We start from the raw sequence: 25,884 nt of genomic DNA, 5'->3' as shown, positions 1-25,884 counted from the left end.
AGTGACAAGTTTTGAACCTCAGTTCGTGACAGCGATTGATTCTCAGTCAGTGACAGGGATTGAATCTCAGTCAGTGACAGGGATTGAATCTCAGTCAGTGACAGAGATTGAACCTCAGTCAGTGACAGGGATTGAACCTCAGTCAGTGACAGCGATTGAACCTCAGTAAGTGACAGGGAATGAACCTCAGTCAGTGACAGGGATTCAGCCTCACTCAGTGACAGGGATTGAATCTCAGCGAGTGACAGGATTGAACCTCATTCAGCTACAGGGATTGAGCCTCAGTCAGTGACAGGGATTGAGCCTTAGTCAGTGACAGTGATTGAGCCTTAGTCAGTGACAGGGATTGAGCCTTAGTCAGTGACAGGGATTGAACCTCAGTCAGTGACAGGGATTGAACCTCAGAGAGTGACAGGGATTGAACCTCAGTCTGTGACAGGGATTGAACCTCAGGCAATGACAGGGATTTAATCTCAGTCAGTGACAGGGATTGAACCTCAGTCAGTGACAGGGATTGAACCTCAGTCAGTGACAGGGATTGAATCTCAGTCAGTGACAGGGATTGAACCTCAGTCAGTGACAGGAATTGAATCTCAGTCAGTGACAGGGATTGAATCTTTGACACTGACAGGGATTTAACCTCAGTCAGTGACAGGGATTGAACCTCAGTCAGTGACAGGGATTGAACCTCAGTCAGTGACAGGGATTGAATCTCAGACACTGACAGGGATTTAATCTCAGTCAGTGACAGGGATTGAACCTCAATCAGTGACAGGGATTGAATCTCAGTCAGTGACAGGATTGAACCACAGTCAGTGACAGGGATTGAACCTCAGTCATTGAAATGGATTGAACCTCAGTCAGTGACAGCGATTGAACCTCAGTCAGTGACAGGGATTGAACCTCATTCAGTGACAGGGATTGAATCTCAGTCAGTGACAGGGATTAAATCCCTGTCAGTGGCAGGGATTGAACCTCAGTCAGTGACAGGGATTGAGCCTCAGTCAGTGACAGGGATTGAGCCTCAGTCAGTGACAGGGATTGAGCCTCAGTCAGTGACAGGGATTGAGCCTTACTCAGTGACAGGGATTGAGCCTTAGTCAGTGACAGGGATTGAATCTCAGTCAGTGACAGGGATTAACCCTCAGTCATTGTCAGGAATTGAATTTCCGTCAGTGACATGGATTGAACCTCAGTCAGTGACAGGGATTGAATCTCAGTCAGTGAAAGGAATTGGACTTCAGTCAGTGACAGGGATTGAACCTCAGTCAGTGACCAGTTTTGAACCTCAGTTAGTGACAGCGTTTGAATCTCAGTCTGTGACGGGGTTTGAATCTCAGTCAGTGACAGGTTTTGAATCTCAGTCAGTGACAGGGATTGAACCTCATTCAGTGACAGGGATTGAATCTCTGTCAGTGACAGGATTGAACCTCATTCAGTGACAGGGATTGAATGTCAGTCAGTGACAGGAATTGAGCCTCAGTCAGTGACAGAGATTGAGCCTTAGTCAGTGACAGGGATTGACCCTCAGTCAGTGACAGGGATTGATTCTCAGTCAGTGACAGGGATTGACCCTCAATCAGTGACAGGGATTGAACCTCAGTCAGTGACAGGGACTGAATCTCAGTCAGTGACAGGTATTGACCCTCAGTCAGTGACAGGTATTGACCCTCAGTCAGTGACAGGGATTGAATCTCAGTCAGTGACAGGGATTGAACCTCAGTCATTGAAATGGATTGAACCTCAGTCAGTGACAGCGATTGAACCTCAGTAAGTGACAGGGATTGAACCTCAGTCAGTGACAGGGGTTGAATCTCAGTCAGTGACAGTGATTGGGCTTCAGTCAGTGACAGGGATTGAGCCTCAGTCAGTGACAGCGATTGAATCTCAGTCACTTACAGGGACTGAACCTGAGAGAGTGACAGGGATTGAATATCAGTCAGTGACAGGGATTGAACCTTTGTCAGTGACAGGAACTGAACCACAGTCAGTGACAGGAATTGAATCTCAGACAGTGACAGGGATTGAATCGCAGTCAGTGACAGTGAATGAATCTCAGTCAGTGACAGGGATTGAGTTTCAGTCAGTGACAGGGATTGAATCTCAGTCAGTGACAGGGATTGAATCTCAGTCAGTGACAGGGATTGATTCTCAGCCAGTGACAGGGATTGATTCTCAGCCAGTGACAGGGACTGAACCTCAGTCAGTGACAGGGATTGAACCTCAGAGAGTGACAGGGATTGAACCTCAGTCTGTGACAGGGATTGAACCTCAGGCAATGACAGGGATTTAATCTCAGTCAGTGACAGGGATTGAACCTCAGTCAGTGACAGGGATTGAACCTCAGTCAGTGACAGGAATTGAATCTCAGACACTGACAGGGATTTAATCTCAGTCAGTGACAGGGATTGAACCTCAATCAGTGACAGGGATTGAATCTCAGTCAGTGACAGGATTGAACCACAGTCAGTGACAGGGATTGAACCTCAGTCATTGAAATGGATTGAACCTCAGTCAGTGACAGCGATTGAACCTCAGTCCGTGACAGGGATTGAATCTGTGTCAGTGACAGGATTGAACCTCATTCAGTGACAGGGATTGAATCTCAGTCAGTGACAGGGATTGAATCCCTGTCAGTGGCAGGGATTGAATCTCTGTCAGTGACAGGGATTGAACCTCAGTCAGTGACAGGAATTGAGCCTTAGTCAGTGACAGGGATTGAGCCTTAGTCAGTGACAGGGATTGAATCTCAGTCAGTGACAGGGATTAACCCTCAGTCATTGTCAGGAATTGAATTTCCGTCAGTGACATGGATTGAACCTCAGTCAGTGACAGGGATTGAATCTCAGTCAGTGAAAGGAATTGGACTTCAGTCAGTGACAGGGATTGAACCTCAGTCAGTGACCAGTTTTGAACCTCAGTTAGTGACAGCGTTTGAATCTCAGTCTGTGACGGGGTTTGAATCTCAGTCAGTGACAGGGTTTGAATCTCAGTCAGTGACAGGGATTGAAACTTAGACACTGACAGGGATTTAACCTCAGTCAGTGACAGGGATTGAACCTCATTCAGTGACAGGGATTGAATCTCTGTCAGTGACAGGATTGAACCTCATTCAGTGACAGGGATTGAATGTCAGTCAGTGACAGGAATTGAGCCTCAGTCAGTGACAGAGATTGAGCCTTAGTCAGTGACAGGGATTGACCCTCAGTCAGTGACAGGGATTGACCCTCAATCAGTGACAGGGATTGACCCTCAATCAGTGACAGGGATTGAACCTCAGTCAGTGACAGGGACTGAATCTCAGTCAGTGACAGGTATTGACCCTCAGTCAGTGACAGGGATTGAATCTCAGTCAGTGACAGAGATTGAGCCTCAGTCAATGACAGGGATTGAGCCTTAGTCAGTGACAGGGATTGAATCTCAATCAGTGACAGGGATTGAGCCTCAGTCAATGACAGGGATTGAGCCTTAGTCAGTGACAGGGATTGAATCTCAATCAGTGACAGGGATTAAATCTCTGTCAGTGGCAGGGATTGACCCTCGGTCAGTGACAGGGATTGAACCTCGGTCAGTGGCAGGAATTGAATCTCAGTCAGTGACAGGGATTGAGCCTCAGTCAGTGACAGGGATTGAGCCTCAGTCAGTGACAGGGATTGAACCTCAGTCAGTGACAGGAATTGAATCTCAGTCAGTGACAGGGATTGAACCTCAGTCAGTGACAGGAATTGAATCTCAGTCAGTGACAGGGATTGAGCCTTAGTCAGTGACAGGGATTAAATCTCTGTCAGTGGCAGGGATTGACCCTCAGTCATTGACAGGGATTGAATCTCAGTCAGTGACAGGGATTGAACCTCAGTCAGTGACAGGAATTGAATCTCAGTCAGTGACAGGGATTGAGCCTTAGTCAGTGACAGGGATTGAGCCTTAGTCAGTGACAGGGATTAAATCTCAGTCAGTGACAGGGATTGAATCTCAGTCAGTGACAGGCATTGAATCTCAGTCAGTCACAGGGATTGTGCTTCAGTCAGTGACAGGGATTGAATCTCAGTCAGTGAAAGTAATTGAACTTCACTCAGTGACAGGGATTGAACCTCAGTCAGTGACCAGTTTTGAACCTCAGTTCGTGACTGCGATTGATTCTCAGTCAGTGAATGGGATTGAATCTCAGTCAGTGACAGAGATTGAACCTCAGTCAGTGACAGGGATTGAATCTCATTCTGTGACAAGGATTGAGGTTCAGTCAGTGACAGCGATTGAACTTCAGTCAGTGACAGGGATATCAATCTCAGTCAGTGACAGGAACTGAACCACAGTCAGTGACAGGAATTGAATCTCAGTAAGTGACAGGGATTGAACCTCAGTCAGTGACAGGGATTGAGCCTCATTTAGTGACAGGGATTGAATCTCAGTCAGTGATAGGGATTGAATCACAGTCAGTGACAGGGATTGAGCCTCAGTCAGTGACAGGGATTGATTCTCAGCCAGTGACAGGTATTGAAACTGAGAGAGTGACACGGATTGAACCTCAGTCAGTGACAGGGATTGAACCTCAGTCAGTGACAGGGATTGAATCTCAGACAGTGACAGGAATTGAATCTCAGACACTGACAGGGATTTAATCTCAGTCAGTGACAGGGATTGAACCTCAGTCAGTGACAGGAATTGAATCTCAGTCAGGGACAGGGATTGAATTTTAGACACGGACAGGGATTTAACCTCAGTCAGTGACAGGGATTGAACCTCAGTCAGTGACAGGGATTGAATCTCAGACACTGACAGGGATTTAATCTCAGTCAGTGACAGGGATTGAACATCAGTCAGTGACAGGGATTGAATCTCAGTCAGTAACAGGGATTGAACCTCAGTCAGTGACAGGAATTGAGCCTCATTTAGTGTCAGGCATTGAATCTCAGTCAGTGACAGGGATTGAACCTCAGTCAGTGACAGGAATTGAATCTCAGTCAGTGACAGGGATTGAACCTCAGTCAGTGACAGGAATTGAATCTCTGTCAGTGACAGGGATTGAGCCTTAGTCAGTGACAGGGATTAAATCTCTGTCAGTGGCAGGGATTGACCCTCAGTCATTGACAGGGATTGAATCTCAGTCAGTGACAGGGATTGACCCACAGTCAGTGACAGGGATTGAACCTCAGTCAGTGACAGGAATTGAATCTCAGTCAGTGACAGGGATTGAACCTCAGTCAGTGACAGGAATTGAATCTCAGTCAGTGACAGGGATTGAGCCTTAGTCAGTGACAGGGATTAAATCTCAGTCAGTGACAGGGATTGAATCTCAGTCAGTGACAGGCATTGAATCTCAGTCAGTCACAGGGATTGTGCTTCAGTCAGTGACAGGGATTGAATCTCAGTCAGTGAAAGTAATTGAACTTCACTCAGTGACAGGGATTCAATCTCAGTTAGTGACAGTGATTGAACCTTAGTCAGTGACAGGGATTGAATCTCAGTCAGTGACAGGGATTGAATCTCTGTCAGTGACAGGGATTGAGCCTCAGTCAGTGTCAGGGATTGAATGTCAGTCAATGACAGGGATTGACCCTCAATCAGTGACAGGGATTGACCCTCAATCAGTGACAGGGATTGAATCTCAGTCAGTGACAGGGATTGAGCTTCAGTCAGTGACAGGGATTGAACCTCCGTCAGTGACAAGTTTTGAACCTCAGTTCGTGACAGCGATTGATTCTCAGTCAGTGACAGGGATTGAATCTCAGTCAGTGACAGAGATTGAACCTCAGTCAGTGACAGGGATTGAATCTCATTCTGTGACAGGGATTGAGGTTCAGTCAATGACAGCGATTGAACTTCAGTCAGTGACAGGGATATCAATCTCAGTCAGTGACAGGAACTGAACCACAGTCAGTGACAGGAATTGAATCTCAGTAAGTGACAGGGATTGAACCTCAGTCAGTGACAGGGATTGAGCCTCATTTAGTGACAGGGATTGAATCTCAGTCAGTGATAGGGATTGAATCACAGTCAGTGACAGGGATTGAGCCTCAGTCAGTGACAGGGATTGATTCTCAGCCAGTGACAGGTATTGAAACTGAGAGAGTGACACGGATTGAACCTCAGTCAGTGACAGGGATTGAATCTCAGACAGTGACAGGAATTGAATCTCAGACACTGACAGGGATTTAATCTCTGTCAGTGGCAGGGATTGACCCTCAGTCATTGACAGGGATTGAATCTCAGTCAGTGACAGGGATTGACCCACAGTCAGTGACAGGGATTGAACCTCAGTCAGTGACAGGAATTGAATCTCAGTCAGTGACAGGGATTGAACCTCAGTCAGTGACAGGAATTGAATCTCAGTCAGTGACAGGGATTGAGCCTCAGTCAGTGACAGGGATTGAATCTCAATCAGTGACAGGGATTGAGCCTCAGTCAGTGACAGGTATTGAATCTCAGTCAGTGACAGGGATTAAATCTCTGTCAGTAGCAGGGATTGACCCTCAGTCAGTGACAGGGATTGAACCTCAGTCAGTGACAGGAATTGAATCTTAGTCATTGACAGGAATTGAATCTCAGTCAGTAACAGGGATTGAACCTCAGTCAGTGACAGGAATTGAATCTTAGTCATTGACAGGAATTGAATCTCAGTCAGTGACAGGGATTGAGCCTTAGTCAGTGACAGGGATTGAGCCTTAGTCAGTGACAGGGATTGAATCTCAGTCAGTGACAGGGATTGAATCTCAGTCAGTGACAGGGATATCAATCTCAGTCAGTGACAGGAACTGAACCACAGTCAGTGACAGGAATTGAATCTCAGTCAGTGACAGGGAATGTACCTTAGTCAGTGACAGGGATTGAGCCTTATTAGTGACAGGGATTGAATCTCAGTCAGTAATAGGGATTGAATCACAGTCAGTGACAGGGATTGAGCCTCAGTCAGTGACAGGGATTGATTCTCAGCCAGTGACAGGGATTGAAACTGAGAGAGGGACAGGGATTGAACCTCAGTCAGTGACAGGGATTGACTCTCAGACAGTGACAGGGATTGAATCTCAGACACTGACAGGGATTTAATCTCAGTCAGTGACAGGGATTGAACTTTAGTCAGTGACAGGGATTGAACTTTAGTCAGTGACAGGGATTGAACCTCCGTCAGTGACAGGGATTGAATCTCAGTCAGTGATAGGGATTTATTCTCAGTCATTGACAGGGATTAAATCTCAGTCAGTGACAGGGATTGAATCGCAGTCAGTGACAGGGATTGAATCTTCGACACTGACAGGAATTTAACCTCAGTCAGTGACAGGGATTGAATCTCAGACACTGACAGAGATTGAATCTCAGTCAGTGACAGGGATTGAATCTCAGTCAGTGACAGGGATTGAATCTCAGTCAGTGACAGGGATTGAGCCTTAGTCAGTGACAGGGATTGAATCTCAATCAGTGACAAGGATTAAATCTCTGTCAGTGGCAGGGATTGAACCTCAGTCAGTAACAGGAATTGAATCGCAGTCAGTGACAGGGATTGAGCCTCAGTCAGTGACAGGGATTGAATCTCAATCAGTGACAGGGATTGAGCCTCAGTCAGTGACAGGTATTGAATCTCAGTCAGTGACAGGGATTAAATCTCTGTCAGTAGCAGGGATTGACCCTCAGTCAGTGACAGGGATTGAATCTTAGTCATTGACAGGAATTGAATCTCAGTCAGTGACAGGGATTGAACATCAGTCGGTGACAGGGATTGAATCTCAGTCAGTAACAGGGATTGAACCTCAGTCAGTGACAGGGATTGAGCCTCATCTAGTGTCAGGGATTGAATCACAGTCAGTGACAGGGATTGAATCACAGTCAGTGACAGGGATTGAACCTCAGTCAGTGACAGGGATTGAACCTCAGTCAGTGACAGGGATTGAACCTCAGTCAGTGACAGGGATTGAACCACAGTCAGTGACAGGAATTTAATCTCAGTCAGTGACAGGGATTGAATCTCAGACACTGACAGGGATTTAATCTCAGTCAGTGACAGGGATTGAACATCAGTCAGTGACAGGGATTGAATCTCAGTCAGTAACAGGGATTGAACCTCAGTCAGTGACAGGGATTGAGCCTCATCTAGTGTCAGGGATTGAATCACAGTCAGTGACAGGGATTGAATCACAGTCAGTGACAGGGATTGAACCTCATTCAGTGGCAGGGATTGAATCTCAGTCAGTGACAGGGATTGAGCCTCAGTCAGTGACAGGGATTGAATCTCAGTCAGTGACAGGGATTGAACCACAGTCAGTGACAGGAATTTAATCTCAGTCAGTGACAGGGATTGAATTTTAGACACGGACAGGGATTTAACCTCAGTCAGTGACAGGGATTGAACCTCAGTCAGTGACAGGGATTGAATCTCAGACACTGACAGGGATTTAATCTCAGTCAGTGACAGGGATTGAACATCAGTCGGTGACAGGGATTGAATCTCAGTCAGTAACAGGGATTGAACCTCAGTCAGTGACAGGGATTGAGCCTCATCTAGTGTCAGGGATTGAATCACAGTCAGTGACAGGGATTGAATCACAGTCAGTGACAGGGATTGAACCTCATTCAGTGGCAGGGATTGAATCTCAGTCAGTGACAGGGATTGAATCTCAGTCAGTGACACGGATTGAGCCTTAGTCAGTGACAGGTATTGAACCTCAGTCAGTGACAGGGATTGAACCTCAGTCAGTGACAGGGATTGAACCTCAGTCAGTGACAGGGATTGAATCTCTGTCAGTGACAGGGATTGTGCTTCAGTCAGTGACAGGGATTGAATCTCAGTCAGTGACAGGGATTGAGGTTCAGTCAGTGACAGGGATTGAACCTCAGTCAGTGACCAGTTTTGAACCTCAGTTCGTGATAGCGATTGATTCTCAGTCAGTGACAGGGATTGAACCTCAGTCAGTGAGAGGGATTGAATCTCAGTCTGTGACAGGGATTGAGGTTCAGTCAGTGACAGCGATTGAACTTCAGTCAGTGACAGGGATATCAATCTCAGTCAGTGACAGGAACTGAACCACAGTCAGTGACAGGAATTGAATCTCAGTCAGTGACAGGGAATGTACCTCAGTCAGTGACAGGGATTGAGCCTCATTTAGTGACAGGGATTGAATCTCAGTCAGTAATAGGGATTGAATCACAGTCAGTGACAGGGATTGAGCCTCAGTCAGTGACAGGGATTGATTCTCAGCCAGTGACAGGGATTGAAACTGAGAGAGGGACAGGGATTGAACCTCAGTCAGTGACAGGGATTGAGGTTCAGTCAGTGACAGGGATTGAACCTCAGTCAGTGACCAGTTTTGAACCTCAGTTCGTGATAGCGATTGATTCTCAGTCAGTGACAGGGATTGAACCTCAGTCAGTGAGAGGGATTGAATCTCAGTCTGTGACAGTGATTGAGGTTCAGTCAGTGACAGCGATTGAATCTCAGACAGTGACAGGGATTAAATCTCAGTCAGTGACAGGGATTTAATCTCAGTCAGTGACAGGGATTTAATCTCAGTCAGTGACAGGGATTGAACCTCAGTCAGTGACAGGGATTGAATCTCAGTCAGTGACAGGGATTGAATTTTAGACACGGACAGGGATTGAACCTCAGTCAGTGACAGGGATTGAACCTCAGTCAGTGACAGGGATTGAATCTCAGACACTGACAGGGATTTAATCTCAGTCAGTGACAGGGATTGAACATCAGTCAGTGACAGGGATTGAATCTCAGTCAGTAACAGGGATTGAACCTCAGTCAGTGACAGGGATTGAGCCTCATCTAGTGTCAGGGATTGAATCACAGTCAGTGACAGGGATTGAATCACAGTCAGTGACAGGGATTGAACCTCATTCAGTGGCAGGGATTGAATCTCAGTCAGTGACAGGGATTGAGCCTCAATCAGTGACAGGGATTGAGCCGTAGTCAGTGACAGAGATTGAATCTCTGTCAGTGGCAGGGATTGACCCTCAGTCAGTGACAGGGATTGAACCTCAGTCAGTGACAGGAATTGAATTTCAGTCAGTGACACGGATTGAGCCTTAGTCAGTGACAGGGATTGAGCCTTAGTCAGTGACAGGGATTGAGCCTTAGTCAGTGACAGGGATTGAATCTCAGACAGTGACAGGGATTAAATCTCAGTCAGTGACAGGGATTTAATCTCAGTCAGTGACAGGGATTGAACCTCAGTCAGTGACAGGGATTGAATCTCTGTCAGTGACAGGGATTGAACCTCAGTCAGTGACAGGGATTGAATCTCTGTCAGTGACAGGGATTGTGCTTCAGTCAGTGACAGGGATTGAATCTCAGTCAGTGACAGGGATTGAGGTTCAGTCAGTGACAGGGATTGAACCTCAGTCAGTGACCAGTTTTGAACCTCAGTTCGTGATAGCGATTGAATCTCAGTCAGTGACAGGGATTGAACCTCAGTCAGTGAGAGGGATTGAATCTCAGTCTGTGACAGTGATTGAGGTTCAGTCAGTGACAGCGATTGAATCTCAGACAGTGACAGGGATTAAATCTCAGTCAGTGACAGGGATTTAATCTCAGTCAGTGACAGGGATTGAACCTCAGTCAGTGACAGGGATTGAATCTCAGTCAGTGACAGGGATTGAATTTTAGACACGGACAGGGATTGAACCTCAGTCAGTGACAGGGATTGAACCTCAGTCAGTGACAGGGATTGAATCTCAGACACTGACAGGGATTGAATCTCAGTCAGTAACAGGGATTGAACCTCAGTCAGTGACAGGAATTGAATCTTAGTCAGTGACAGTGAATGAACCTCAGTCAGTGACAGGGATTGAGCCTCATCTAGTGTCAGGGATTGAATCTCAGTCAGTGACAGGGATTGAATCACAGTCAGTGACAGGGATTGAACCTCATTCAGTGGCAGGGATTGAATCTCAGTCAGTGACAGGGATTGAGCCTCAATCAGTGACAGGGATTGAGCCGTAGTCAGTGACAGAGATTGAATCTCAGTCAGTGACAGGGATTGATTCTCAGCCAGTGACAGGGATTGAGCCTTAGTCAGTGACAGGGATTAAATCTCTGTCAGTGGCAGGGATTGACCCTCAGTCATTGACAGGGATTGAATCTCAGTCAGTGACAGGTATTAAATCTCTGTCAGTGACAGGGATTGAACCTCAGTCAGTGACAGGAATTGAATCTCAATCATTGACAGGAATTGAATCTCAGTCAGTAACAGGGATTGAACCTCAGTCAGTGACAGGGATTGAATCTCAGTCTGTGTCAGGGCTTGATTCGCAGTCAGTGACAGGCATTGAATCTCAGTAAGTGACAGGGATTGTGCTTCAGTCAGTGACAGGGATTGAATCTCAGTCAGTGACCGGTTTTGAACCTCAGTTCGTGACAGCGATTGATCCTCAGTCAATGACAGGGACTGAACCTCAGTCAGTGACAGGGATTGAATCTCAGTCTGTGACAGGGATTGAGGTTCAGTCAGTGACAGCGATTGAACTTCAGTCAGAGACAGGGATATCAATCTCAGTCAGTGACAGGACCTGAACCACAGTCAGTGACAGGAATTGAATCTCAGTCAGTGACAGGGAATGAACCTCAGTCAGTGACAGGGATTGAGCCTCATTTAGTGACAGGGATTGAATCTCAGTCAGTGATAGGGATTGAATCAAAGTCAGTGACAGGGATTGAGCCTCAGTCAGTGACAGGGATTGATTCTCAGCCAGTGACAGGGATTGAAACTGAGAAATGGACAGGGATTGAACCTCAGAGTGACAGGGATTGAATCTCAGACAGTGACAGGGATTGAATCTCAGACACTGACAGGGATTTAATCTCAGTCAGTGACAGAGATTGAACCTCAGTCAGTGACAGGGATTGAACCTCAGTCAGTGACAGGGATTGAATCTCAGTCAGTGACAGGGATTGAACCTCAGTCAGTGACAGGAATTGAATCTCAGTCAGTAACAGGGATTGAATTTTAGACACGGACAGGGATTTCACCTCAGTCAGTGACAGGGATTGAACCTCAGTCAGTGACAGGGATTGAATCTCAGACACTGACAGGGATTTAATCTCAGTCAGTGACAGGGATTGAACCTCAGTCAGTGATAGGGATTGAATCAAAGTCAGTGACAGGGATTGAGCCTCAGTCAGTGACAGGGATTGATTCTCAGCCAGTGACAGGGATTGAAACTGAGAAATGGACAGGGATTGAACCTCAGAGTGACAGGGATTGAATCTCAGACAGTGACAGGGATTGAATCTCAGACACTGACAGGGATTTAATCTCAGTCAGTGACAGAGATTGAACCTCAGTCAGTGACAGGGATTGAACCTCAGTCAGTGACAGGGATTGAATCTCAGTCAGTGACAGGGATTGAACCTCAGTCAGTGACAGGAATTGAATCTCAGTCAGTAACAGGGATTGAATTTTAGACACGGACAGGGATTTCACCTCAGTCAGTGACAGGGATTGAACCTCAGTCAGTGACAGGGATTGAATCTCAGACACTGACAGGGATTTAATCTCAGTCAGTGACAGGGATTTAATCTCAGTCAGTGACAGGGATTGAATCTCAGTCAGTAACAGGGATTGAACCTCAGTCAGTGACAGGGATTGAGCATCATTTAGTGTCAGGGATTGAATCTCAGTCAGTGACAGGGATTGAATCACAGTCAGTGACAGGGATTGAACCTCATTCAGTGACAGGGATTGAATCTCAGCCAGTGACAGGATTGAACCTCATTCAGTGACAGGGATTGAATCTCAGTCAGTGACAGGGATTGAGCCGTAGTCAGTGACAGAGATTGAATCTCAGTCAGTGACAGGGATTGAATCACAGTCAGTGACAGGGATTGAGCCTCAGTCAGTGACAGGGATTGATTCTCAGCCAGTGACAGGGATTGAAACTGAGAGAGTGACACGGATTGAACCTCAGTCTGTGACAGGGATTGAAACTCAGTCTGTGACAGGGATTGGGCTTCAGTCAGTGACAGGGATTGAACCTCAGTCTGTGACAGGGATTGAATCTCAGTCAGTGACAGGCATTGAATCTCAGTCAGTGACAGGGATTGAATCTCAGTCAGTGACAGGGATTGAATCTCCGTCAGTGACAGGGATTGAATCTCAGTCAGTGACAGTGATTGGGCTACAGTCAGTGACAGTGATTGGGCTACAGTCAGTGACAGGGATTGAGCCTCAGTCAGTGACAGGGATTGAATCTCAGACAGTGACAGGGATTGAAACTGAGAGAGGGACAGGGATTGAACCTCAGAGAGTGACAGGGATTGAACCTCAGTCAGTGACAGGGATTGAATCTCAGTCAGTGACAGGGATTGAATCTCAGACAGTGACAGGCATTGAATCGCAGTCAGTGACAGTGAATGAATCTCAGTCAGTGACAGGGATTGAGTTTCAACAGTGACAGGGATTGAATCTCAGTCAGTGACAGGGATTGAACTTTAGTCAGTGACAGGGATTGAACCTTTGTCAGTGACAGGGATTGAATCTCAGTCAGTGATAGGGATTTATTCTCAGTCAGTGACAGGGATTGAAACTCAGTCAATGACAGGGATTGAATATCAGTCAGTGACAGTGAATGAATCTCAGTCAGTGACAGGGATTGAGTTTCAACAGTGACAGGGATTGAATCTCAGACACTGACAGGGATTGAACTTTAGTCAGTGACAGGGATTGAACCTTTGTCAGTGACAGGGATTGAATCTCAGTCAGTGACAGGGTTTGAATCTCAGTCTGTGACAGGGATTGAGGTTCTGTCAGTGACAGCGATTGAACTTCAGTCAGTGACAGGGATATCAATCTCAGTCAGTGACAGGAACTGAACCTCAGTCAGTGACAGGAATTGAATCTCAGTCAGTGACAGGGATTGAATCTCGGTCAGTGACAGGGATTGAATCACAGTCAGTGACAGCGATTGAGCCTCAGTCAGTGACAGGGATTGAAACTGAGAGAGTGACAGGGATTGAACCTCAGAGAGTGACAGTGATTGAACCTCAGTCTGTGACAGGGATTGAACCTCAGACAGTGACAGGGATTGAACCTCAGTCAGTGACAGGGATTGAACCTCAGTCAGTGACAGGGATTGAACCTCAGACAGTGACAGGGATTGAACCTCAGACAGTGACAGGGATTGAACCTCAGACAGTGACAGGGATTGAACCTCAGACAGTGACAGGGATTGAATCTCAGACACTGACAGGGATTTAATCTCAGTCACTGACAGGGATTGAACCTCAGTCAGTGACAGGGATTGAGCCTCAGTCAGTGACAGGGATTGATTCTCAGCCAGTGACAGGGATTGAAACTGACAGAGGGACAGGGATTGAACCTCAGAGAGTGACAGGGATTGAACCTCAGTCAGTGACAGGGATTGAATCTCAGTCAGTGAAGGATTGGATCTCAGTCAGTGACAGGGATTTAATCTTAGACACGGACAGGGATTTAACCTCAGTCAGTGACAGGGATTGAACCTCAGTCAGTGACAGGGATTGAATCTCAGTCAGTGACAGGGATTGAATCTCAGTCAGTGACAGGGATTGAACCTCAGTCAGTGACAGGAATTGAACCTCATTCAGTGACAGGGATTGAATCTCAGTCAGTGACAGGGATTGAATCACAGTCAGTGACAGGGATTGAACCTCATTCAGTGACAGGGATTGCATCTCAGCCAGTGACAGGATTGAACCTCATTCAGTGACAGGGATTGAATCTCAGTCAGTGACAGGGATTGAGCCTCAATCAGTGACAGGGATTGAGCCTTAGTCAGTGACAGAGATTGAATCTCGGTCAGTGACAGGGATTGAATCACAGTCAGTGACAGCGATTGAGCCTCAGTCAGTGACAGGGATTGATTCTCAGCCAGTGACAGGGATTGAAACTGAGAGAGTGACAGGGATTGAACCTCAGTCAGTGACAGGGATTGAACCTCAGTCAGTGACAGGGATTGAACCTCAGACAGTGACAGGGATTGAATCTCAGTCAGTGACAGGGATTGAACCTCAGTCAGTGACAGGGATTGAACCTCAGACAGTGACAGGGATTGAATCTCAGACACTGACAGGGATTTAATCTCAGTCAGTGACAGGGATTGAACCTCAGTCAGTGACAGGGATTGAATCTCAGTCAGTGACAGGGATTGAACCTCAGTCAGTGACAGGAATTGAATCTCAGTCAGTGGCAGGGATTGAACCTCAGTCAGTGGCAGGGATTGACCCTCAGTCAGTGACAGGGATTGAATCTCAGTCAGTGACAGGGATTGAACCTCAGTCAGTGACAGAAATTGAACCTCAGACAGTGACAGGGATTGACTCTCAGTCAGTGACAGGGATTGACCCTCAGTCAGTGACAGGGACTGAATCTGAGTCAGTTTCAGGGATTGATGTGCAGTCAGTGACAGGAATTGAATCTCAGTCCGTGACAGGGATTGAACCTCAGTCAGTGACAGCGATTGAACCTCAGTCATTGAAATGGATTGAACCTCACTCAGTGACAGCGATTGAACCTCAGTAAGTGACAGGGATTGAACCTCAGTCAGTGACAGAGATTGAATCTCAGTCAGTGACAGGGATTGAATCTCAGTCAGTGACAGTGATTGGGCCTCAGTCAGTGACAGGGATTGAGCCTCAGTCAGTGACAGGGATTGACCCTCAGTCAGTGACAGGGATTGAATCTCAGTCAGTGACAAGGATTGAACCTCAGTCAGTGACAGGAATTGAATCTCAGTCAGTGACAGGGATTGAATCTCAGTCAGTGACAGGGTTTGAATCTCAGTCAGTGACAGGGATTGAATCTCAGTCAGTGACAGTGATTGGGCTTCAGTCCGTGACAGGGATTGAGCCTCAGTCAGTGACAGGGATTGAATCTCAGTCAGTTACAGGGACTGAACCTCAGAGAGTGACAGGGATTGAATATCAGTCAGTGACAGGGATTGAACCTCAGTCAGTGACAGGAACTGAACCACAGTCAGTGACAGGGATTGAATCTCAGTCAGTGACAGGGATTTAACCTCAGTCAGTGACAGGGATTGAACCAAAGTCAGTGACAGGATTGAACCTCATTCAGTGACAGGGATTGAATCTCAGTCAGTGACAGGGATTGAGCCTCAATCAGTGACAGGGATTGAGCCTTAGTCAGTGACAGAGATTGAATCTCGGTCAGTGACAGGGATTGAATCACAGTCAGTGACAGCGATTGAGCCTCAGTCAGTGACAGGGATTGATTCTCAGCCAGTGACAGGGATTGAAACTGAGAGAGTGACAGGGATTGAACCTCAGTCAGTGACAGGGATTGAACCTCAGTCAGTGACAGGGATTGAACCTCAGACAGTGACAGGGATTGAATCTCAGTCAGTGACAGGGATTGAACCTCAGTCAGTGACAGGGATTGAACCTCAGACAGTGACAGGGATTGAATCTCAGACACTGACAGGGATTTAATCTCAGTCAGTGACAGGGATTGAACCTCAGTCAGTGACAGGGATTGAACCTCAGTCAGTGACAGGAATTGAATCTCAGTCAGTGGCAGGGATTGAACCTCAGTCAGTGGCAGGGATTGACCCTCAGTCAGTGACAGGGATTGAATCTCAGTCAGTGACAGGGATTGAACCTCAGTCAGTGACAGAAATTGAACCTCAGACAGTGACAGGGATTGACTCTCAGTCAGTGACAGGGATTGACCCTCAGTCAGTGACAGGGACTGAATCTGAGTCAGTTTCAGGGATTGATGTGCAGTCAGTGACAGGAATTGAATCTCAGTCCGTGACAGGGATTGAACCTCAGTCAGTGACAGCGATTGAACCTCAGTCATTGAAATGGATTGAACCTCACTCAGTGACAGCGATTGAACCTCAGTAAGTGACAGGGATTGAACCTCAGTCAGTGACAGAGATTGAATCTCAGTTAGTGACAGGGATTTAATCTCTGTCAGTGACAGGGACTGAAACTCAGAGAGTGACAGGGATTGAATATCACTCAGTGACAGGGATTGAACCTCAGTCAGTGACAGGAACTGAACCTCAGTCAGTGACAGGGATTGAATCTCAGACAGTGACAGGGATTGACATCAGTCAGTGGCAGGGATTGAATCTCAGTTAGTGACAGGGATTGAATCTCCGTCAGTGACAGGGATTGAGCCTTAGTCAGTGACAGAGATTGAATCTCAGTCAGTGACAGGGATTAAATCTCTGTCAGTGGCAGGGATTGTCCCTCAGTCAGTGACAGGGATTGAATCTCAGTCTGTGTCAGGGATTGATTCGCAGTCAGTGACAGTGATTGAATCTCAGTCAGTGACAGGGATTGAGCTTCAGTCAGTGACAGAGATTGAATCTCAGTCAGTGAAAGTAATTGAACTTCAGTCAGTGACAGGGATTGAACCTCAGTCAGTGACCAGTTTTGAACCTCAGTTAGTGACAGCGATTGAATCTCAGTCTGTGACAGGGATTGAGGTTCAGTCAGTGACAGGGATTGAATCTCGGTCAGTGACAGGGATTCAATCTCAGTCTGTGTCAGGGATTTAATCTGTCAGTGATAGGGATCGACCCTCCTTCAGTGACAAGGATTGAACCTCAGTCAGTGACTGAAATTGAACCTCAGTCAGTGACAGGGATTGACCCTCAACCATTGTCAGGGATTGAATCTCCGTCAGTGACAGTCATTGAACCTCAGTCAGTGACCGCGATTGAACCTCAGTCAGTGACAAAGATTGAATCTCAGTCAGTGACAGGGATTGAATCTCAGTCAGTGACAGGGATTGAATCTCAGTCAGTGACAAGGATTGAATCTCAGCCAGTGACAGGGATTCAGCTTCAGTCAGTGACAGGGAATGAATTTCAGTCAGTGACAGGGATTGAATCTCAGTCAGTGAAAGGGATTGAGCTTCAGTTAGTGACAGGGATTGAACCTCAGTCAGTAACAGCGATTGATCATCAGTCAGAGACAGGGATTGAGCCCCACTCAGTGACAATCATTGAATCTCAGTCAGTGACAGGGAATGTGACTCATTTAGTGACAGTCATTGAATCTCTTTCAGTGACAGCGATTGAACCTCAGTCATTGAAATGGATTGAACCTCAGTCAGTGACATTGATTGAATCTCAGTCAGTGACAGGGATTGAGTTTCAGTCAGTGACAGGGATTGAACCTCGGTCAGTGACAGGGATTCAATCTCAGTCTGTGACAGAGATTGAATCTGTCACTGATAGGGATTGACCCTCCTTCAGTGACAGGGATTGACCCTCAATCATTGTCAGGGATTGAATCTCCGTCAGTGACAGTCATTGAATCTCAGTCAGTGACAGGGATTGAATCTCAGTCAGTTTCAGGGATTGATGTTCAGTCAGTGACAGGGATTGAATCTCAGTCATTTTCAGGGATTGATGTTCAGTCAGTGACGTGGATTGAATCTCAGTCAGTTACAGGGACTGAACCTCAGTCAGTGACAGGACCTGAACCACAGTCAGTGACAGGGATTGAATCTCAGACAGTGACAGGGATTTAAACTCAGTCAGTGACAGGGATTGAACCAAAGTCAGTGACAGGGATTCAATCTCAGTTAGTGACAGTGATTGAACCTTAGTCAGTGACAGGGATTGAATCTCAGTCAGTGACAGGGATTGAATCTCTGTCAGTGACAGGGATTGAGCCTCAGTCAGTGTCAGGGATTGAATGTCAGTCAATGACAGGGATTGACCCTCAATCAGTGACAGGGATTGACCCTCAATCAGTGACAGGGATTGAATCTCTGTCAGTGACAGGGATTGACCCTCAGTCAGTGACAGGGATTGAATCTCTGTCAGTGACAGGCATTGACTCTCAGTCTGTGACAGGGATTGAATCTCAGTCAGTGACAGGAATTGAACCTCAGTCAGTGACAGGGATTAAATCTCAGTCAGTGCCAGGGATTGAATCTCAGTCAGTGACATGGATTGACCCTCAATCAGTGACAAGGATTGAATCTCAGTCAGTGACAGGGATTGACCCTCAGTCAGTGTCAGGGATTGAATCTCAGTCAATGACAGGGATTGAATCTCTGTCAGTGACAGGGATTGACTCTCAGTCTGTGACAGGGATTGAATCTCAGTCAGTGACAGGAATTGAACCTCAGTCAGTGACAGGGATTAAATCTCAGTCAGTGACAGGGATTGAATCGCAGTCAGTGACAGTGAATGAATCTCAGTCAGTGACAGTGTTTGAATCTCACTCAGTGACAGGGATTGAATCTCAATCAGTGAAGGGATTGAATCACAGTCAGTGACAGGGATAGAATCTCAGTCAGTGACCGGGATTGAGCTTCAATCAGTGACAGGGATTGAATCTCAGTCTGTGACAGGGATTGAATATCCGTCAGTGACAGGGATTGAACCTCAGTCAGTGACTGGGATTGAACCTCAATCAGTGACGGAGATTGAATCTCATTCAGTGACAGGGATTGAATCGCTGTCAGTGACAGGGATTGAATCTCAGTTAGTGACAGGGATTGAATCTCAGTCAGTGACAGAGATTGAACCTCAGTCAGTGACAGGGATTGAATCTCCGTCAGTGACAGGGATTGAATCGCTGTCAGTGACAGGAATTGAATCTCAGTCAGTGACAGTGTTTGAACCTCATTCAGTGACAGGGATTGACCCTCAGTCATTGACAGGGATTGAATCTCAGTCAGTGACAGTCATGGAATCTCAGTCAGTGAAAGGGATTGAACCTCGGTCAGTGACAGGGATTGAATCTCAGTCTGTGACCGGGATTGGGGTTCAGTCAGTGACAGGGATTGAATATCAGTCAGTGACAGGGATTGAGCCTCATTTAGTGACAGGGATTGAATCTCAGTCAGTGATAGGGATTGAATCAAAGTCAGTGACAGGGATTGAGCCTCAGTCAGTGACAGGGATTGATTCTCAGCCAGTGACAGGGATTGAAACTGAGAAATGGACAGGGATTGAACCTCAGACAGTGACAGGGATTGAATCTCAGACAGTGACAGGGATTGAATCTCAGACACTGACAGGGATTTAATCTCAGTCAGTGACAGAGATTGAACCTCAGTCAGTGACAGGGATTGAATCTCAGTCAGTGACAGGGATTGAACCTCAGTCAGTGACAGGAATTGAATCTCAGTCAGTGACAGGGATTGAATTTTAGACACGGACAGGGATTTCACCTCAGTCAGTGACAGGGATTGAACCTCAGTCAGTGACAGGGATTGAATCTCAGTCAGTGACAGGGATTGAATCTCAGTCAGTAACAGGGATTGAACCTCAGTCAGTGACAGGGATTGAGCATCATTTAGTGTCAGGGATTGAATCTCAGTCAGTGACAGGGATTGAATCACAGTCAGTGACAGGGATTGAACCTCATTCAGTGACAGGGATTGAATCTCAGCCAGTGACAGGATTGAACCTCATTCAGTGACAGGGATTGAGCCGTAGTCAGTGACAGAGATTGAATCTCAGTCAGTGACAGGGATTGAACCTCAGTCAGTGACTGGGATTGAACCTCAATCAGTGACGGAGATTGAATCTCATTCAGTGACAGGGATTGAATCGCTGTCAGTGACAGGGATTGAATCTCAGTCAGTGACAGGGATTGAATCTCAGTCAGTGACAGAGATTGAACCTCAGTCAGTGACAGGGATTGAATCTCCGTCAGTGACAGGGATTGAATCGCTGTCAGTGACAGGAATTGAATCTCAGTCAGTGACAGTGTTTGAACCTCATTCAGTGACAGGGATTGACCCTCAGTCATTGACAGGGATTGAATCTCAGTCAGTGACAGTCATGGAATCTCAGTCAGTGAAAGGGATTGAACCTCGGTCAGTGACAGGGATTGAATCTCAGTCTGTGACCGGGATTGGGGTTCAGTCAGTGACAGGGATTGAATATCAGTCAGTGACAGGGATTGAACCTCACTCAGTGACTGCGAAGGAACCTCAGTCAGTGACAGGGATTGAGCTTCAGTCAGTGACCGGGATTGAGCTTCAGTCAGTGACAGAGATTGAATCTCAGTCAGTGAAAGTAATTGAACTTCAGTCAGTGACAGGGATTGAATCTCAGTCAGTGACAGTGTTTGAACCTCATTCAGTGACAGGGATTGAGCCTCATTTAGTGACAGGGATTGAATCTCAGTCAGTGAAAGGGATTGAACCTCGGTCAGTGACAGGGATTGAATCTCAGTCTGTGACCGGGATTGGGGTTCAGTCAGTGACAGGGATTGAATATCAGTCAGTGACAGGGATTGAACCTCACTCAGTGACAGGGATTGAGCTTCAGTCAGTGACAGAGATTGAATCTCAGTCAGTGAAAGTAATTGAACTTCAGTCAGTGACAGGGATTGAACCTCAGTCAGTGACCAGTTTTGAACCTCAGTTAGTGACAGCGATTGAATCTCAGTCTGTGACAGGGATTGAGGTTCGGTCAGTGACAGGGATTGAATCTCGGTCAGTGACAGGGATTCAATCTCAGTCTGTGTCAGGGATTTAATCTGTCAGTGATAGGGATCGACCCTCCTTCAGTGACAAGGGTTGAACCTCAGTCAGTGACTGAAATTGAACCTCAGTCAGTGACAGGGATTGACCCTCAACCATTGTCAGGGATTGAATCTCCGTCAGTGACAGTCATTGAACCTCAGTCAGTGACCGCGATTGAACCTCAGTCAGTGACAAAGATTGAATCTCAGTCAGTGACAGGGATTGAATCTCAGTCAGTGACAGGGATTGAATCTCAGTCAGTGACAAGGATTGAATCTCAGCCAGTGACAGGGATTCAGCTTCAGTCAGTGACAGGGAATGAATTTCAGTCAGTGACAGGGATTGAATCTCAGTCAGTGAAAGGGATTGAGCTTCAGTTAGTGACAGGGATTGAACCTCAGTCAGTAACAGCGATTGATCATCAGTCAGAGACAGGGATTGAGCCCCACTCAGTGACAATCATTGAATCTCAGTCAGTGACAGGGAATGTGACTCATTTAGTGACAGTCATTGAATCTCTTTCAGTGACAGCGATTGAACCTCAGTCATTGAAATGGAATGAACCTCAGTCAGTGACATTGATTGAATCTCAGTCAGTGACAGGGATTGAATCTCAGTCAGTGACAGAGATTGAACCTCAGTCAGTGACAGGGATTGAATCTCACTCTGTGACAGGGATTGAGTTTCAGTCAGTGACAGGGATTGAACCTCGGTCAGTGACAGGGATTCAATCTCAGTCTGTGACAGGGATTGAATCTGTCACTGATAGGGATTGACCCTCCTTCAGTGACAGGGATTGACCCTCAATCATTGTCAGGGATTGAATCTCCGTCAGTGACAGTCATTGAATCTCAGTCAGTGACAGGGATTGAATCTCAGTCAGTTTCAGGGATTGATGTTCAGTCAGTGACAGGGATTGAATCTCAGTCATTTTCAGGGATTGATGTTCAGTCAGTGACAGTGATTGAATCTCAGTCAGTTACAGGGACTGAACCTCAGAGAGTGACAGGGATTGAATATCAGTCAGTGACAGGGATTGAACCTCAGTCAGTGACAGGACCTGAACCACAGTCAGTGACAGGGATTGAATCTCAGACAGTGACAGGGATTTAAACTCAGTCAGTGACAGGGATTGAACCAAAGTCAGTGACAGGGATTCAATCTCAGTTAGTGACAGTGATTGAATCTCAGTCAGTGACAGGGATTGAACCTTAGTCAGTGACAGGGATTGAACCTTAGTCAGTGACAGGGATTGACCCTCAGTCAGTGACAGGAATGAATCTCAGTCAGTGACAGGGATTGAACCTCAGTTAGTGACAGGGATTGACCCTCAATCAGTGACAGGGATTCAATCTCCATTAATGAAAGGAATTGAATCTCTGTCAGTGACAGGGATTGAGCCTCAGTCAGTGACAGGGATTGAGCCTCAGTCAGTGACAGGGATTGAGCCTCAGTCAGTGACAGGGATTGAACCTCAGTCAGTGACAGGGATTGAATCCCAGTCAGTGACAGGGATTGAATCCCAGTCAGTGACAGGGATTGAATCCCAGTCAGTGACAGGGATTGAGCCTCAGTCAGTGACAGCGACTAAATCTCAGTCAGTATTAGGAACTTAACCTCAGTCAGTGACAGGGATTGAATCTCAGTTAGTGACAAGGATTGTATCTCAGCTAGTGACAGGGATTGACTCTAAGTCACTGACAGAAATTGTACCCATGCTGTTGACATCACTGTGCTTTTCAGAACGGCTGTCCGCTAACCAACGCACTCTCACAGTGAGAATGGAATCAGAAGTTGGCATTCCCATCCATCTGGGAAATGGAGGTGAGGCTGGACTACTGCTCAAAGATTAAAGTTGAGATACTGGTGAACAAAAAGAGGCTGTTGTGATGTTTGCCTCTGGCAGGTTAAACCGTGAGAACAATTTGACTGGATGGAGGGTAAACACCATCAGGACTGTTACCCCCTGAGAAATGAGCAGGTATCTAACATAGCTGACAGTTTGAAAAATGTATTCAAAGAACGTTTCGTTTTCACAAGTGGAATCCTTCTTAGCAGTAATAGAAGAGGCCATTCTGAGTGAGACCACAGGTTGGCATTTACTCAGTCTGGGAAGAAAGTTTCAGTTTAATGTTTTTTTTAAACAAAGTCAATATCAAAATGAAGGCGATTTCATCACCTTCTTCATCTCTTCCCTGAATTTGGTTTTGGGTAGCTGCATAATTACATGTGTTTGTGCGGAAACTCAAATACATTAGAATTTCCCCAGTATCAGTGGTGATGTGTGTTGGAGCTAAAATAAAATCACTGAAATGTTTGGGGTGTATTGTGATGTGATATTCCATAGAGATCACCACAGATTTGTTTTCACACGACAGATCAATGCTCCTGACAATTTGTCTGAGGAAAAAAAATCTTTGAAGATTTAATATATTTGTCCTTTCAACAAACTTTACTTCCTATATATCAGATATAACTTCTTGATAATTGCTGAATATGTGTAGATTCCAGTAAAATGTTCAGTTTCATCACAAACATTGCATTAAAGTCTTCAGACTTGATTTTCTTTGCTGATCCTCATCCTAGGGGAGCTGCTCAGTAATTGAGGACTATTCCTGAAATCTGTTCCATGAATACTGTGACGTTCACTGTCCATGAAGAAGATGCATTGCCTTTCTGCAAATGCCAAAGGCTGCAATAACAGGGGAATGAATGATCTTTATCTGGAGAAGTGTTCCCCCTGTTCTTTTATGGTGAATGAACAAATTCCCTCAAGTTTTCTGGTTCCAAGTGAAAACATTTGAGATCCTTAATTTCACCTCCTTTATAGATCCGGCCATGTCCCTGAGAGGAAATGAGGGGGTGGAAGGTGACATCACCAGAACAGCTGAAGATGGAATCACAGGGAGAATGGAATGGAATCCTTACAGGAGTCAGGATGTGAGGAAGTGTATTCCAGGTTACTGTGGGAGTCCATGTGTTTGGAATGGATATTGATGTACAGACTTTCGCCAGAAATGGAAACAGAGAGGCCAAGGAAGGGAAAAGTCAGAAATGTGGCCTTGAGGGAAAGACAGAAATTGTAAACAAGTTAATATATTTTTCCTCTAATTCTGGTGAGAGCAGGAATAGCAGCAATTGCATCACCAACAGGTTGGAGAAAGAGCTAAATAGGACTGCGCCAAGAACTATTCCACCTTCCCCACAAAGACACAGATACACTGGGACCCGAGCAGGTAGCTGGAAGCAGCCCTTTGACTTGGAGAAAGTGAGGCCAGTGAAAGGGAAACGGTTCCAAATGAGCTGAGCCTGGTGGATGGGAACGGTGGGGGATGGGGACTGTTCAGGTCTCTTTCTGAGGCAGAAGCAGACAATCTTCAGACCATCCTGATGGGAGATGGATGGACAGAGGGATCATATACCGCTCTCCCACCCCTTCCCACCCCCACCCCGCCATGGTGAACAGGAGGCAGCTCGGGCCAAAGGGAAACAAACCCAGCAATTGGCAAACTCACTTCAAGCCCCAGCACTATCGGATATGTAAGTGTTGCTTCAAGCCCCAGCACTATTGGATATGTAAGTGCTGCTTCAAGCCCCAACACTATCGGATATGTAAGTGCTGCTTCAAGCCCCAACACTATCGGATATGTAAGTGCTGCTTCAAGCCCCAGCACTATCGGATATGTAAGTGTTGCTTCAAGCCCCAGCACTATCGGATATGTAAGTGTTGCTTCAAGCCCCAACACTATCGGATATGTAAGTGTTGCTTCAAGCCCCAGCACTATCGGATATGTAAGTGTTGCTTCAAGCCCCAGCACTATCGGATATGTAAGTGTTGCTTCAAGCCTCAGCACTATCGGATATGTAAGTGTTGCTTCAAGCACCAGCACTATCGGATATGTAAGTGTTGCTTCAAGCTCCAACACTATCGGATATGTAAGTGTTGCTTCAAGCCCCAGCACTATCGGATATGTAAGTGTTGCTTCAAGCCCCAGCACTATCGGATATGTAAGTGTTGCTTCAAGCCCCAGCACTATCGGATATGTAAGTGTTGCTTCAAGCCCCAGCACTATCGGATATGTAAGTATTGCTTCAAGCCCCAGCACTATCGGATATGTAAGTGTTGCTTCAAGCCCCAGCACTATCGGATATGTAAGTGTTGCTTCAAGCCCCAACCCTATCGGATATGTAAGTGTTGCTTCAAGCCCCAGCACTATCGGATATGTAAGTGTTGCTTCAAGCCCCAGCACTATCGGATATGTAAGTGTTGCTTCAAGCCCCAGCTCTATCGGATATGTAAGTGTTGCTTCAAGCCCCAGCACTATCGGATATGTAAGTATTGCTTCAAGCCCCAACACTATCGGATATGTCAGTGCTGCATCAAGCCCCGAAACTATCGGATATGTAAGTGTTGCTTCAAGCCCCAGCACTATCGGATATGTAA

The sequence above is a fragment of the Chiloscyllium plagiosum genome, unplaced genomic scaffold (genome assembly GCF_037043375.1).
Source record: "Chiloscyllium plagiosum isolate Xiang-an unplaced genomic scaffold, Cpla_swu_hap1 HiC_scaffold_21, whole genome shotgun sequence".
NCBI classification, from domain to species: domain Eukaryota; kingdom Metazoa; phylum Chordata; class Chondrichthyes; order Orectolobiformes; family Hemiscylliidae; genus Chiloscyllium; species Chiloscyllium plagiosum.
The sequence above is the reverse complement of the archived record's forward strand: the minus strand, read 5'-3'. Positions refer to the sequence as shown.